This window comes from Tauraco erythrolophus, chromosome 2 (assembly GCF_009769465.1).
Source record: "Tauraco erythrolophus isolate bTauEry1 chromosome 2, bTauEry1.pri, whole genome shotgun sequence".
NCBI lineage: Eukaryota > Metazoa > Chordata > Aves > Musophagiformes > Musophagidae > Tauraco > Tauraco erythrolophus.
Window position 1 is genome coordinate 42,765,768 of NC_141466.1, and position 14,283 is coordinate 42,780,050.

Sequence of the window (14,283 nt, forward strand, 5' to 3'; positions counted from 1 at the left end):
GTTCAAATTCCTCATGGTATTTATACCGCAATGGAGGTGTATAATTTCTTAAATTTTGTCTTACCTGGAAATTTGACTTTTAATATTTCTAAAGTTCATTCATACTTACAGTTTAACTGAGTGCTTCTTTATATTTTTTCACTGATGATAATTTCTCTGTGTATGTGAAATTCTTCTAAATTACTTAGTTTCTTGCTCTCGTCAGTTTTTACTATGTCAGCTTCATTTCTGTGGCTCAATCTCGTTTGTTCCCCCTCTAGCATATTTTCCTCTTTATTGTTTGATGGACGTCTTCAGTCAGAATCTGTTTTCAAACTGCATCCTTTTGTACACTCCTTTAAAAAGTCTTATGAGTGTTAAACATTAGTTCATTTCTCTCCGAAGTCCAAGTTTCACTCTATAGTGCAGACAGGCAGCCTGTTCTGCTTCCATGGCCTTGGGCCCGCATGGTGACAGCACAGTGCTGGCATATAGCACCTAAGGAACTGTTCTAGCAGAAGATTGATGGAACAGACCCTGTGCTCTGTGCTAGAGGGGAGAACCTTTCTGCTATGGAAATTTCTGTGCTGATGTGCTGGAGATATATTTGATGTATGTGTGGTTTTGAGTGGAATGAAGTGGTTGAAGAGTGATACAGAATTAAGCTTATTGTAGGAAGTTTACCTGTGTTGCTTTAGCACATTGTCAAAACAGAAAGACTTTAGAGTGGATTAGTCATATTTGTTTGGTTTCTTTGGCCATGCATATTTATAAAATAATACACTGAATTAATATGAGGATTTAACACAGAGCTTTTCACCCGTGAATGTAAATGGGCACTTCATATACAAGGTGTGGTATACTAAAGGTTTCTGGAACAGAATCATGATCTTGGGCTAGATCTTGTCTATATGCTTTAGTGATAATGAAAGTTGATTTCCATTTTCAGCTCCTAAAACTGCTTCTGGTTTTGAAACAGAAGGTCATTTCAGTTTCTTTCTGGAACTCTGATAATGTGTTATCTCTGATGATATTATCTCTGATAATTTATTCGTATTGAAATAGATTAAGCCTACATGTTAGGAAAGCTGAACCTTTTTGATTTCATTTAAGTTAGGTTTTCTGCAAACACTCGTTTTGGAAAAGTCCAATGATCTGACATTCTAGATGTATCGTGACACTTATCTCAGCAAGCTGTTCAAGCTGACAGCCTGGGAATATTTTCTCCAGACATGTTAGAAGGTGAATGAGAGTCTAGCCATAGGGACAACGAACAGAGACTTTGGAGCTAATAGTGCTTTCCATATCTACTATGATTGTGTATGTAGGAAATTGTGGCGTAAAGGTCCTATACAGCTACTGTTACAAAACGGATTTTTTTTTTTCTTGTTACTGTCTTTCAACAATGCTACCCATCAAAAGTGCTAAACTAGTACTTTAATAATAATATCTTTGACATTTTAGTGACAATTACAAGAGCATATGGCAATTACACAAGGACTCATAACTATTCCCTTTTGAAAAGTTTTTTGGATGACTGTGAAAATTCATTTGTGTTTTTGGTCTAAAATGTTAACCACAGATTTTATTGCCTTGTGCTGTTAGTGCTGCAGCCAGAACTAAACAGCAGTCTCTTTGCGCAGTCTGTTGAGATGGCAGGAATGTGGAGTTTTTTGCAGAACTACCATGAGCTTTCAGTATTCCAGGTTTATGTAGATTAAAAGACATCTGTAGAAAAGTTCCCAGACTTCACCTTATTCTTTCCTTCTATCAGTCACTCATTGCCTGTTCAACATCCTCTCAGCACTGCTCCTGACGTTTTCCCCTCCGTTGCTAGGGAGTAATGTTCATTGATTTTTCTTTGTTTTTTTTTTTTTTTTTTTGTGCAGCAAAATAACGAATTGTCGAGACAAGAAAACTTCACAGATCTGCTTGTATAACTTGCTGTATTCTTCTGTCAACTGATATGCTGTACTGTCACTAGACTCAAAATTTGTCTTGTCATTTATGGTTGGAATTTCATTATTGTTGAAGATTGTTGCCTTTGATTTTAATTCCGAGATTTGAATTAAAAATTGAAAGATGGAAGCCAAAGCTGGTGACAGAAGCTCTCTTGTAGTTCTGTTCCATGCTGTAATACAAACCGGATTATGCACCTATGATGGAGTAGTGCTGGGCACAAGTATAAATGGCGAGAGGAGTGGCTGGAGGGCGGCCCTGCAGAAAGGGACCTGGGGGTGCTGGTGCACAGCAGGCTCAACAGGAGTCAGCAGTGTGTCCTGGCAGCCAAGAGGGCAAACTGCATCCTGGGGTGCTTCAAACACCATAACCAGCCGGTCAAAAGAGGTGATTATCCTCATGTATTTAGCATTGATGCAGCCTCTGCAGCTTCCCGAGGAGGGGAAGTGGAGAGGAAGGTGCTGAGCTCTTCTCCCTGGTATCTAGTGACAGGACACATGGGAATGGTTCAAAGTTGCACCAGGGGAGGTTTAAACTGCGCATTAGGAAGCATTTCTTTACCGAGAGGGTGATTAAACATTGGAACGGGCTTCCTAGAGAGGTGGTCGATGTCTCAAGCTTGTCAGTGTTTAAGGGGCATTTGGACAATGCCTTTATTAACATATTTTAACTTCTGGTCAGCCCTGAATTGGTCAGGCAATTGGACTAGGTGATCATTGTAGGTCGCTTGCAACAGAAATTATTCTATTCTATGAAAAAATTGTTATAGGAGATTTAGAATATGTCATAGAAAATATAAATTAAGATATTTTCTTATTAGATAATACATGTCCTTCTGTTGCTTTTTTGCTTAGTGAACATTTCTTTTGTGTATAGTTCAATAGTTGTCAGTGTATTAGAAAATATATACCTGTATTCATACTTCTAAAATTTTGAATTTAACAGGAAAAGCACATCACCAAAACAAAATATGTGTAATCTTATGATCCAAAGACCACAAACACAGAGAGATCAACTAGTATTACTTTAAATGGAGAAAATCATATATATTTAAAAATCAAGATGGAAGCTGTAAGCCAATACAGGGAAAAGATTACTAGTTTTCTATACTTCCTAAAAAAATTTTAGTGGCTTTTCTATTACGTTTTAAACAGGAGAGCATCTGAGAACTATGATCCGATGGTGAGATTATTTTGGATCCCTAATTTCCTCTGCCTTTGGTTGAGTAAACTGGCAAAAATATGCTAAGTCATTGTTATAAAAAAGGACTTCCATTTGGTCTTGCAGTGGGTGGAATGTATCAGACTATTGATAAACGTGCACTTTTTGCAACATTGATGTTCAAATGGTAGGGTAGGCCATATGCTATTTTGCTTTCAATCTGCCAGATGAACTCTGCCCCAGCCTTTGCTATGTGTGTGATTAAAATGTCTTCTCCCAGGGCTTGCACAGTGAGAATATTACTGTCATGTAAGACTGTTGACCAAAGTAATCCATACCAAACTAATAGCAGGGACTTGTACCCTATTGAGAATATGATGACTGAATACTTTGTAGTTTGCTTGTCCAAGTTTCTTTATGCGGAAAGGCCTCCTTTGTACCCCTAGTGCCATGCATCTTTTTAAATTTTTCCAACTAGTAGTTCTGAACCTGCCATCAAGCCAAAAACCAGGGGATGTAATACTGTTGCAGTCGACGTGTTCATGTGTGTTCTCAGCAATGCAAGATGTAGGCATATGCATCTCAGCAATAATCCTGTTTTCTGAATCTAGCTATTACTTCAACATATTTCTGATGCCACATGAGTAGGTTTTTATAATAATGAGAGTTAGCATCTCCACACCAAGAAGAGTGGGACGCATTTGTTTCTGCATCTGTTTAGATGCAAAACAGAGCCACTGCAACTATTCCCTATCTGTGTGTAAATGTTCCCGTTGCACAATTCCTCCCTGAAACACTAGCGTATACCTGGGGACAGAGTAACAATTGCAGCAGTTTCCATGGCTGTCCAGTTGTTGTGAAAATATTATGGTAGTAATTTCTTTGATTTTCAGCATCTTCTCGCGTTCTAGTATTGTCCAAAAGGCATCAAGCATCACACAGATGTCTCCATAACATAAACACTTAGAATTGAGGGCAGCACATTTAATGTGACTCTGATGCAAATGGAGAATATTAAGAACTATAAAGGCTGGAAGTACTGTATGTGTGAGTGGTAGCAAGCTAAAATAACTATTGTTCTTAGAGCCATAAAGGAAAAATAATCCATTTGCTTTGTTCTTAGAGACACAGCACTCAGAAGGGCACTAGGTAAACCGGGATATACCTTTATAACCACTGGAGTAAGCAAGTGCACTAGTGAGTATTCAGGATATACTCAGTTTATGGAATTATAGATAATCAGAGCTAGTTTGGTTTACGGTTGCCTTACTAGATATGAAAATACTCTGTCTTGTGGACATACCCACTGTGAGTAAACATATATAATGAGACTTGCCTCCTTGAAGCTGGCCTTTGGAAGAGAGGAAAAAGAGGAGAAAGGTATTGAGTAAGTCTTACTAAATAGAACACAAGTAACTCAGAAAATCTAACAATATTTGCAATGACAGAAGAAGGTGAAGTAGCTCTTCGAGATGCAAGTAGAGTCAATATTTCCTGCAGAGTCTCCCTCAGATTCTTTTGAAAGATTACACTACAGCAAAAGAAACTCCATGCAAAGTCCTCTTAGTAAGTAGAAGAAAATTCTTAAGATACAGACAAGGTGAATGTAAAATTAATAATAAAAAATTTTCTGCAGTACTTTAGAATAGCTAAAGCTTAGGAGCCGACTCAGTATACTTTCTAAAGAAACCAAATTCTAAATTTTACTCATGTCTTTCTTGTAGCTTGTCATTTTATTAGGAATTCCAGTTTTTAAATAAACTCCATTGTAGAAAACATCATAAGATTCCAAAACTTCTAATGTCTGAGCATAAAGATACATTTCAAGATTTAATTTTATTTGATCATTTGTAAGTGAGCAAGAAACAGTCTGGAGACATTTTCAAAAGTCTGGGAAATGTGATATCAGAGCTGTACAGACATTGTTCCTAAGAATGAATGCTACGAACTTTGGAGGTAACTTCTGAAAATGAGCACGTTATGCTGCTCAGTGGATGCAAATAAAAGCCTGAAAACCTCTGCTGTCTGTATTGTTAGGCTCATAAGGAGCTCTGTGAACCATGCGTTCTCTGAAGCCTCTCAGCCTGTTAGTGAGTCAGTAAGTCTAGATTTGAACAGAAGCTTTCAGAACCAAGCATTGTTTGTACAAGATAAAAGCTACCCATCTCTCTCTGGATTGACCAAAATACAGTGAAAGGTAATGTGGGAGTCGTGACTCTTTTTGAAGGTACCATTGTGAATATAACTGGCCATAAATACTGCTTGTATTTCGTTGTTGTTTTTTTTTTTTTTTTTTGCTATGCTATTTTCCGTTTTTGTGTGCTTTCATTATCCTAATTTAGGAAAGAACAACAGATACCCTGTTTTAGACTTCTTTCAGAAAATATCCTGAAGCTTTTATTCAGTTTTTACTCTGCTTTGTTCAGGCACATTCTCACGTATGAAACTAGTTTTGGAAACAAATAAATATGACTTCATCCCTGATTAAGAGCTGAGAAAAAGGTAAGTTTTGCCTTTGGAGGTTGGCCTTTAGTTTAAAAGATTACTTTTCAAAAGCATCTAAATTATCTCAGAGCATAAGTCACGTTTTCCAAGGCAATAATTACTTGGGGATTCTCAGCTTTAGATGGTTCCAGCATAAGGGAATTCACACTTTTAGTTAGGTATTATGGATTCGTGTTCAAAACATGAGAAGAATTAGGAGACTAAGAATGGAATCAGTAGGATTCTCAGCACAGCTCACTGGGACATGCAGCAGACAAAAGATGTAGAGGAGAGCAATAAAACTTAAGTAACTTGACCAAGTCTTGGGGGATGAGGCTGACTTTCTTTAGTCAGGCTGCAATCAAAACAAGAAAGAAAATAGGCAAACATGGGAGCAAAAGTTCTTGAACATGGCAAAAGTTCTTGAACATAATCATGAAAGTAATATTTTAAAAAGTAAAACATTTTTAAAACATACTATGGCCTCTAAAAAACTTACTGAAAATGCTCATTAGTTAAGAAAAAGAGCTATCAGTACAGCCTGCAGGTGAAAAAAATTATCTGCAAAGTAAATGGCTACTCCAGTCAATTTGTAAGTACATTTCAGTCTGTGTAGCACTGTGAAGATAATACTGCTTGAAACAAATTAATGTTTTCATTTATCTCCTTATCCATCAGTCATGAGTATTAAAAAAAAGAAAAAGATTCCTACTTCTAATTTTCTTGTTTCCACAGTGCCTCACTCAAATACATTTATTCTCTAGAAACTAAAGCAACATGCATTCTTCATTATTACAATTATGTAGCATCTTAACTATTTTTGTATACTACTTTCGCTACTTGCAGTGCAAGTTCTTTTATTTTAAGTATTTTCACTCGTCTGTGTTTGACAATCTTTCCTTCTGCTTTTTTTTCTGCTGGCATTATAGGGCCCAAGAGTAGTAACAATACTGTTTTCTTCACCTTATTTGCCACAATGCTACATATTTATTTTTGCTTTATTCCTGCGATCTCAGTCCTGTATCTTGTGCACCAGGCTGCCTCAATCTTCTCAAGAACATTCTTCAAGGATTGCAGTTTTCAACCTTAGAAGCAGAGATGAAAATGTATTACTTTATTTCCCTCTCCTGAATGGTCAGGAATTTAGTTTTATATTTAGTCTTAGAGATCAGTTGATTTTCCTCTCCTTTATGCTCTGTATTTCTTCTGTACTGTCTTTACCTAGTTCCCCTGACCTGAGCTGTCTGTTCCTGTCTATGTATTTATATGATTTCCTTATGGTCTCTCTTCTGCCATGTTATTATATGGCAATAATGGTGTAAAATGTTGTCTTCGAAGTAGCTGTCATTGCCTTAAGAGAGTGAATTACAAGAAATTTCATTAATCTGGTGTTGCGTTATATAAGATATAATGTAAAACAGGAAACAAAATGATAAGTACAGAAAACTAATCAGAGGACTGACTTGAAAAGCAGCAAATTTATGAATTAGTATTCACACAAATTCAGACATTTAGCTCAAGCTAAATCAGAACAATTTCCCTTAAGTGGAAAAACAGTCACCTAACTTTGAGCTGCACTTTATTTAGAAACCTGCTGTAGTAGGATATATCCCACTTAACTTTTGCCATCGTGAGTTAGGTGTCAAATGTGAGTTAGTGGTCTAGGCTTCCTCATTCAGGGAGAGAGACAGAAGCCCTTCTAGAGGATCATTAATCCTGTTCTGAAATAAGTGTTTAAGACGGGATAAGTTGCTTTTCAGCAGTATTCTCTTGACTGTATTGAAAGAAGGAACAATTAGAGTAAGCATCTATATTTCAAACTGTTCACATGAGGTAACATGAATCCTGTCCATCCCCTGTGGGCACCTTAAGGTGGATGGTTATAGAAACTCCTCCATAGTATGTCACAGAATCACAAAGTGGTTGAGGTTAGAACAGACCTCTGGAGGTCATCTTGCTCAAGCAAGGCCACCTAGAGCCAGTTGCCCAGATCCTTGTCTAGATGGCTTTTAAATATTTCCAAGGATGGAGACTCAACAACCTTTCTGGGCAACTTGTGCCAGTGCTCAGTCACCCTCAGAGTAAACACGTGTTTCCTGATGTTCAGACAGAACCTCCTGTGTTTTCACTTTGTGCCCATTTCCTCTGGTCCTGTCGCTGGGCACCACTGAAAAGAGTCTGGCTCCGTTTTCTTTATCCCCTCCCTTCAGGTATTTATAGGCATTGATGAGATCCCTCTGAGTCTTTTCATCTCCAGGCCGAACAATCCCAGCTCTCTTAGCCTGTCCTCACATGAGAGATGCTCCAACCCCTAAACTCTCATTTGGCTCCTCATCCATTCCCAGGCAGAGCTTCATGAACTCCAGCTGCTCTCTTACATAGAGGGCGAATCCCCCTTCCTAAAGAGGCAGTCTCCCTCCATTCCATATGAGTCCTTGGTATTCAAATGCCTAATTTTTTAAATTGGTGAAATTATAGGATTGACAAGAAATGTTAGACTATTCAATAGCACACAGCTTCTGATATTTAATTCTGGTATTTCCACATCTGTCTAATTATAGTCGTATTTGTACTACTCCTTAGCTTTGTGTTACTATTTATTCATGTTAAACTGTACACATTCAGTGAGTCAAACTACATGTAATATTTTAAATTAGTGGCCATAAATATTAAAAAGATTTTTCCTTTTTGACTATAATAGTAGATAATGTCTCAAGCAAAAAATAAATCTAAAAGTAAAGGGAAAATTCTAAAATTACATTGTAACATTCTGCATACATCTAATGCTTACCGCGTGTAGCGTTTAATATAGTGATATGCAAACAATAACCATACTGAAGTGATGCTGCTTCTTTGCATCATAAGTCTCCCCAATAACTTGTGATAGGAAGAAAATAAACCACCTTTGTGTTTTGTTGAAACTGTAGCATTTATGTGGGGTTGGGTGTCATGCCAAAAGTGACACTCCAAGTCTTGCCAATCTAGAGTGACGTGCATTCTCCTTAACAATGGCTTTACTGTATCACTCATCTGAAAAAATTACCCCATCAATATCTGAAATCATGCTAGGTGTCTGGCTTAGTTCTGAGTCACAGGAAAGCATATTTCTGAGTCATTGGTGTCTGTTCCCATACTCTGCCTGATGTTTTACTTTGAGTTGTGCTATGTGCCAAGTAGACCTTAGTCCACTTACCTTGTGAAAACCAACAGAATTGCAGCACAGTCAAATGTGACTATTGATAAATATGTTCAGTCAGTTGACACAACGTATGTACTATTGCACAGGACATGATTTTCTACCTTTCTTCTGCAAGATTTCAATACATTCTCTTAACTCTTCATCCTGAAGTTAAACAGTGATACTATTTTTAGAATATCGAGTTCAAATGACAGATAGGGTACTTGCAGGCTCTAAAAAAATATGTCCATATTCCAAATTATGCAGTTGAATCTAAATTTCTTATATTTCAAATGAACTTGTAATCTTTAAGCCTGTGGGAGAAATTACTGCTTTTGCTAAGGTTAAAACCAGCCTGATCCCTTATGAAGGATAGAAGATCAGAGAAAAATGGAGCTAGCTGTGAACCTTAGGAAATACCCAGTCCATTTTCCTGTCCCAAAGAGTTATGGAGCAGTGCATGTCACTCCTGCAAATGCTTTTCTAATCTGTCCTGACTGTGCTTCAATATTTGGGATACTACGACCTCTTAGACGTCTATTTCAGTTCTTTGTTATCCTTACTTTGAAAGCATTTAGAAACCATAAGGAACAGAAACCATCATAATTTCATTTTTACAGCATTAATAGGGGCATTAGGCCTGAAATGATTTATACACTTTTAAGAAAAACAAAATAAATGAAGGGCCTCGCATGGTTACCATATACAACCATGTCATGATATTGGCCTAATGCTGCAGGGTCAGGGCACTTGTTAAGGACTACAAGAACGTAAAATTAATCCTGTCTTACATCTTCTGGGATCTGAGCCTGCATCTCTTAGAAGAGTCCCTTAATCCTCAGACTGTACTGCATCTCTAGTATTTAGTGGGTGACTAGGGCCTCTTGATCTCTTCTGTTGCTCTTCCACTCTCTAACAAGATGTAAAAACCTTTGCTGGAACACATGTCCTGTACCTATTAGTTAAGCGTCTACCTTCTTACTCTTTTGGTCTCTGACTCACTGATTATTTATGCTTTATATCCAAAGTGGAGCAACATCATCGGTGGTCCAGGATGGTCCAGGATAGGCCAGTGATTAAAGAAACAGGATTTTAAGTTGAGTCTGTTTATTTCTGGATAATGATTTAAACAGAAGCCTCAAACATTCCAGGATAGTGCATTAACAACTAGTAATTTATTTCTTATTGCTAGATTTAAAAGAGCAAGGAGGTATAGTGTATTTCAAACATATTTTAAGCAATTCAGCTTGATACAAGACTGAACACTAAAAGGCTGGCAATGAGATTAATGTCAATTCAGAAGGGACAAAACTCTAGACTGTAGGGTTAATGCATAGGGTCTCTGTGCTGTGAATACACTTCACCTGAACTATGGACATAACTTTAGTTAGTGTGACACAAAAAGAGGAATTTGGATTCTGGATACTGCCTTCTGGTGAGAGCATTCAGCCAAATTGGATCCTTGTCTTCTCCTGCTTATCTAGAAGGTGCAATAGCTCAGTCTTTAAATATTTATTTAAAAATATGGTTTAAATTGTACATGGTGTTGAAATAAAAGATTTCAGATATTATTTTGAACAGGGAGTTTACGTTTGTCATGTCTTTTAGCATGAAATGCAGACCTTAGGAAGCATCATTCTCCACACATTTTGATGCCTGTAAAAAATGATGTTTGTTGATTAGTAATGTCTGAGATCTCCCTGTAATTTGGGAAGAAGTCCAGTAATCCAAAATAAAGTTTCCTTATTTAAGTAAACAGTTTTTTCTGCTAATTGGACAAAATATATGGTAACTTCTGATTTTTGATTTAAGGCCATTCTAAATATGAAATGTAATTTTTAAAAAGTTTAAATTATGTATTAATATTTAAACTAATGTTTTTAATGGCTCTGTGTCAAAGTTCTGCTGAACTAAACAGCATAAGGAAGACTTTGCTAATGCCCTCCTTCCTGTTGGTAGTAGTTAGTCATCTGGTTAAAAACCAGATGATGTGCCTGCTGCACACATGCCTTGATTTTCAATGAATATTCCTCTAGCTTATAAGGGCTAAACCAGATGTTTTAAAATGTATTCCCAGATATAATTAAATATTTTAAATATTATTTTTTTCCCTAGTTTATGTTTAATTTTAAACTTACTACATTTTTTTTTCCAGATCGGTTTTCATTTGCATTTACTGTTTCGAGGTCTGGAATGTCTGCTTTAGCTGTGTTCTTCTGTGCATTTTGTGCTGACTTTATGTTGCTAATAATGGGGTTATTTATGAAATCCAGACATGGTAAGCAGGAAAAAAAAGAGACAATCCAGTAGCAATAATATCCTTGCAGTCTTAGATATGGGTGACATGTCACCCCAAAGAAAATCTTTTCATTTTGGGTTTTCTCACTCAGAAGGAGGACAATGGAAGGAACCTAATACTTCACAACGTGTCAGACACAGCTTTGGTCATTTTATAGAGCAATTAATAAACTGTCCACCTGAATAATTTCTGGAATTCTATAGGTTTAGGTTTCTTCTGAAATTAAGCAAACCCAGTTCCTTCAGTCTTTTGCTCCAGAATACATATTTTGCCTCTTATCCTGCTCCAGTTGGTCCAACTCCGTTCTTGAACTTAGATGCCCGGAACAGGATGCAGTACTCAATTCAAGCATCTCACCATGTCTGTGAGAGTAGAAATGCTACTTCACATTGCATTGTCTGCAACGCTGTTGTTTATGTATCCCAGTATAGCTTATTTTTTCACAGTAGTAAGACAGTGTTTCTTCACCTTGACTTATGAACCATGGTGACTCCCAGATTCTTTTTTGAAGAAATTCTGCCTAGTCACCTTACAATTGTACTGTTGGTAACCGTTAAACAGAATAATGCTTTGAACTTGTCTTCTTTTTCTATTGCATTGATCTTTTCTCCAATTTGTTCAAGCATCCAGATTCTAATTCTGTCATTCAATCTACTTATGTACTTTCCAAAACCTAATATAAAATACAGCTGTAATAAGTTACTCTTTTATTTGATAATCTAATTTACTGATTACACAATATTGAGTAGTACCAGATGTAAGGAAAATTTCTGTGATGTTATACTCAATCATCCCTCCCTTTGGACAAAGAACTATTCATTTTATATTTTCTTTTAAAAGATAGTTAAAATAGTTTCCTGAGTGCTTTTGCACCCATCTTACTTTAATTTCATCATCATCAATGTATTTTTCTTTGATGCTTGAAATATAGTGTCATGGAAGTATCAAAAAACTTTTTGCAAGTTATTACATGTGATCTTTTCTGCTTATCTGCTACCCACAAGGCCTATTGTCTGGTTTAGAAGGAGATGAAATTGGTTTAATGCAGGGGATTCCTTACAAATCTCTTTGGTTATCCCTAAAAGACCTTCAAATTGTTTGGTTGTTTATTGCAGTGTTTTTCTGAGAATTGCAGTTGGCTGACTAGTTCATAAGTTCATAAATTTCCTCTCTGCCTGCTTTTAAAACGTGTTATAATTCTTTCTTGAACCTTGTTTACTGCCTACAGACGGCATGTCAATTAGAAAATTCTCTAGAAAATAGGAAACATGAGTTTGAGATTGAAGACAAATTTTAAGCCCAAGGCGGTCCTTCCCTTAGCAGCGTGTTAACCTCAAAGCAGTTATGAAGAAACCATTCCATTGCAGTCTAGAAGGAAAGGAATAAATCTGGATCCAGCCTACTGTCAAGCAAGAATTCATGACTGTGGATCACGAGTGGAAAGGAATGTCTTACTGTTGTCTGGTATTACATGCAACATTTCTGTAGAGGATGGATTTCAGACATGTCACTGTCCTTGGCATTTTTTATTGTCTGGGCAGGAGGGTGTCAAATTTTAGTGTTGTCATTCTAAGTCACTTACATACTGCTCTCTGCTATATATGTCATACCGATTCCAAATCCTCAGTTTTGAAACCTACAAGTGTTTAAGTATTTTTATTGGGTCCCTTTTCAGATCTTCTTTGAATAGAGGATGCAATGTGGTTTTAAGCTAAGGCTTTCCCGCTGAAAATACCAGGGGCAGGAAGGGCACAGGAGCAAACTGTATTCTTAGGAGCAGACCTGATAGAAACTACATTGAGTTTTCTGACAGAAGTCCAACATTTTTCTATTGGGATTTTTAAGATCATTGCTTCCTATACAAATTGTTCTTTGTCCCACAGATCTTGGTCAGGCAAAGTCTAATTTGATAGCGCCTTTCCTCATGCAGACCAGATCACATGGGCTATGGGCTGACAGCTGTAGCTGAGAGGTCCTCTTTGTACTGCTTTTGCCATTGAGTGCTCTGGGTACCTCCTAATAGCCATAGTGATGTGTGCTCCTTTGCCCTCATCCCACCAAGATTTCTCTTCCTGTGTCAGTGCCAGGCAGAAATGTTACCTGAAGAAACGTGAAGCAGTAGTGTAGAAAAAAAATAAGGAAAATTATTTTTAATCTCAACTATTCTTTTGATCAACACACCATTACTGAACTCCACTTTAATACTGATTTATCAATAATTTCCACAAAATCCTGAAGAAGATAAAAAGGACATTGTTTATTTCTAAAGCACACAGGGCACTCGAGTGCTTTGACTCTGGTCATTGCAGCAGCACAAACAATGATAAGACCCCAGCAAAAAGGGAGGTTATTTCCCACTACTGATTCCTTCCATCTTGTTTGCAACCTGTTTTTGCGCAGAACACCACAGCTATTTATAAACTGCAAGTGGGAGCTGAGAATAGGAAGGCCTTTGTGTTCATGTAATGACAGTGTCAGGAGAGCAATACTTTAGCTAAATTAGGATGGCTCCTACAAAACCCTATTTTTATGATTGTAATACTACTGGTATTTGGGGACTGAAGTCTACCAGACACAGGCCCCGCTTCATGTGATTTATCTCTTCTTACATATAAAAATAAACCAGGTTATGTTAAAAAGCCCTTTTATTTGAGTAAAGCAAAGCTGAGTAAAGCTTTTTGGCCTTTCATTTTAGCAATGTGAAGTTAGTCAATAGGACAGGCTGTTCACCAGAAAATATACGCAGTTTACAAGAGAAAGCCCAAAGGTGGTTGTTAACAATACTGAGTTGTTTTGAGGAGAGAGCAGGGATGTGGATGGGACAGGTAGATGCATTAAGGGAAAAAACATGTCTTCCAAAGACCTTGCAATTTTAGAAAATACAGTACAGTTCTAAGCAGGTCTGCATGTGCCTGCAAATGAGCGTCTCAGATATTATTTTTCTCGTTCTCCTTTCTTTTGTTCTAGGTAAAAAGAAAACACTGCAGGAGGGAGTGGGGAACCTCAAATTTCCGATCTTACTTACTATTTGCAAGGGAGGTATCATTTCAAAACTTTCTAGAAAAAAATTCTGCTCTAGCGCATTTGCCACTAAGACCCATGGTGTTTGTTTGGTTTGGAGCAGTTTGGCCTGGAATTATTACCTGGAAAATGCTGGCTTTTAAGAAGAAAAAAAAAAGAGAAAGATAAAAGCTTTTTCTCTCGTTTTGGATGCACTGGGATA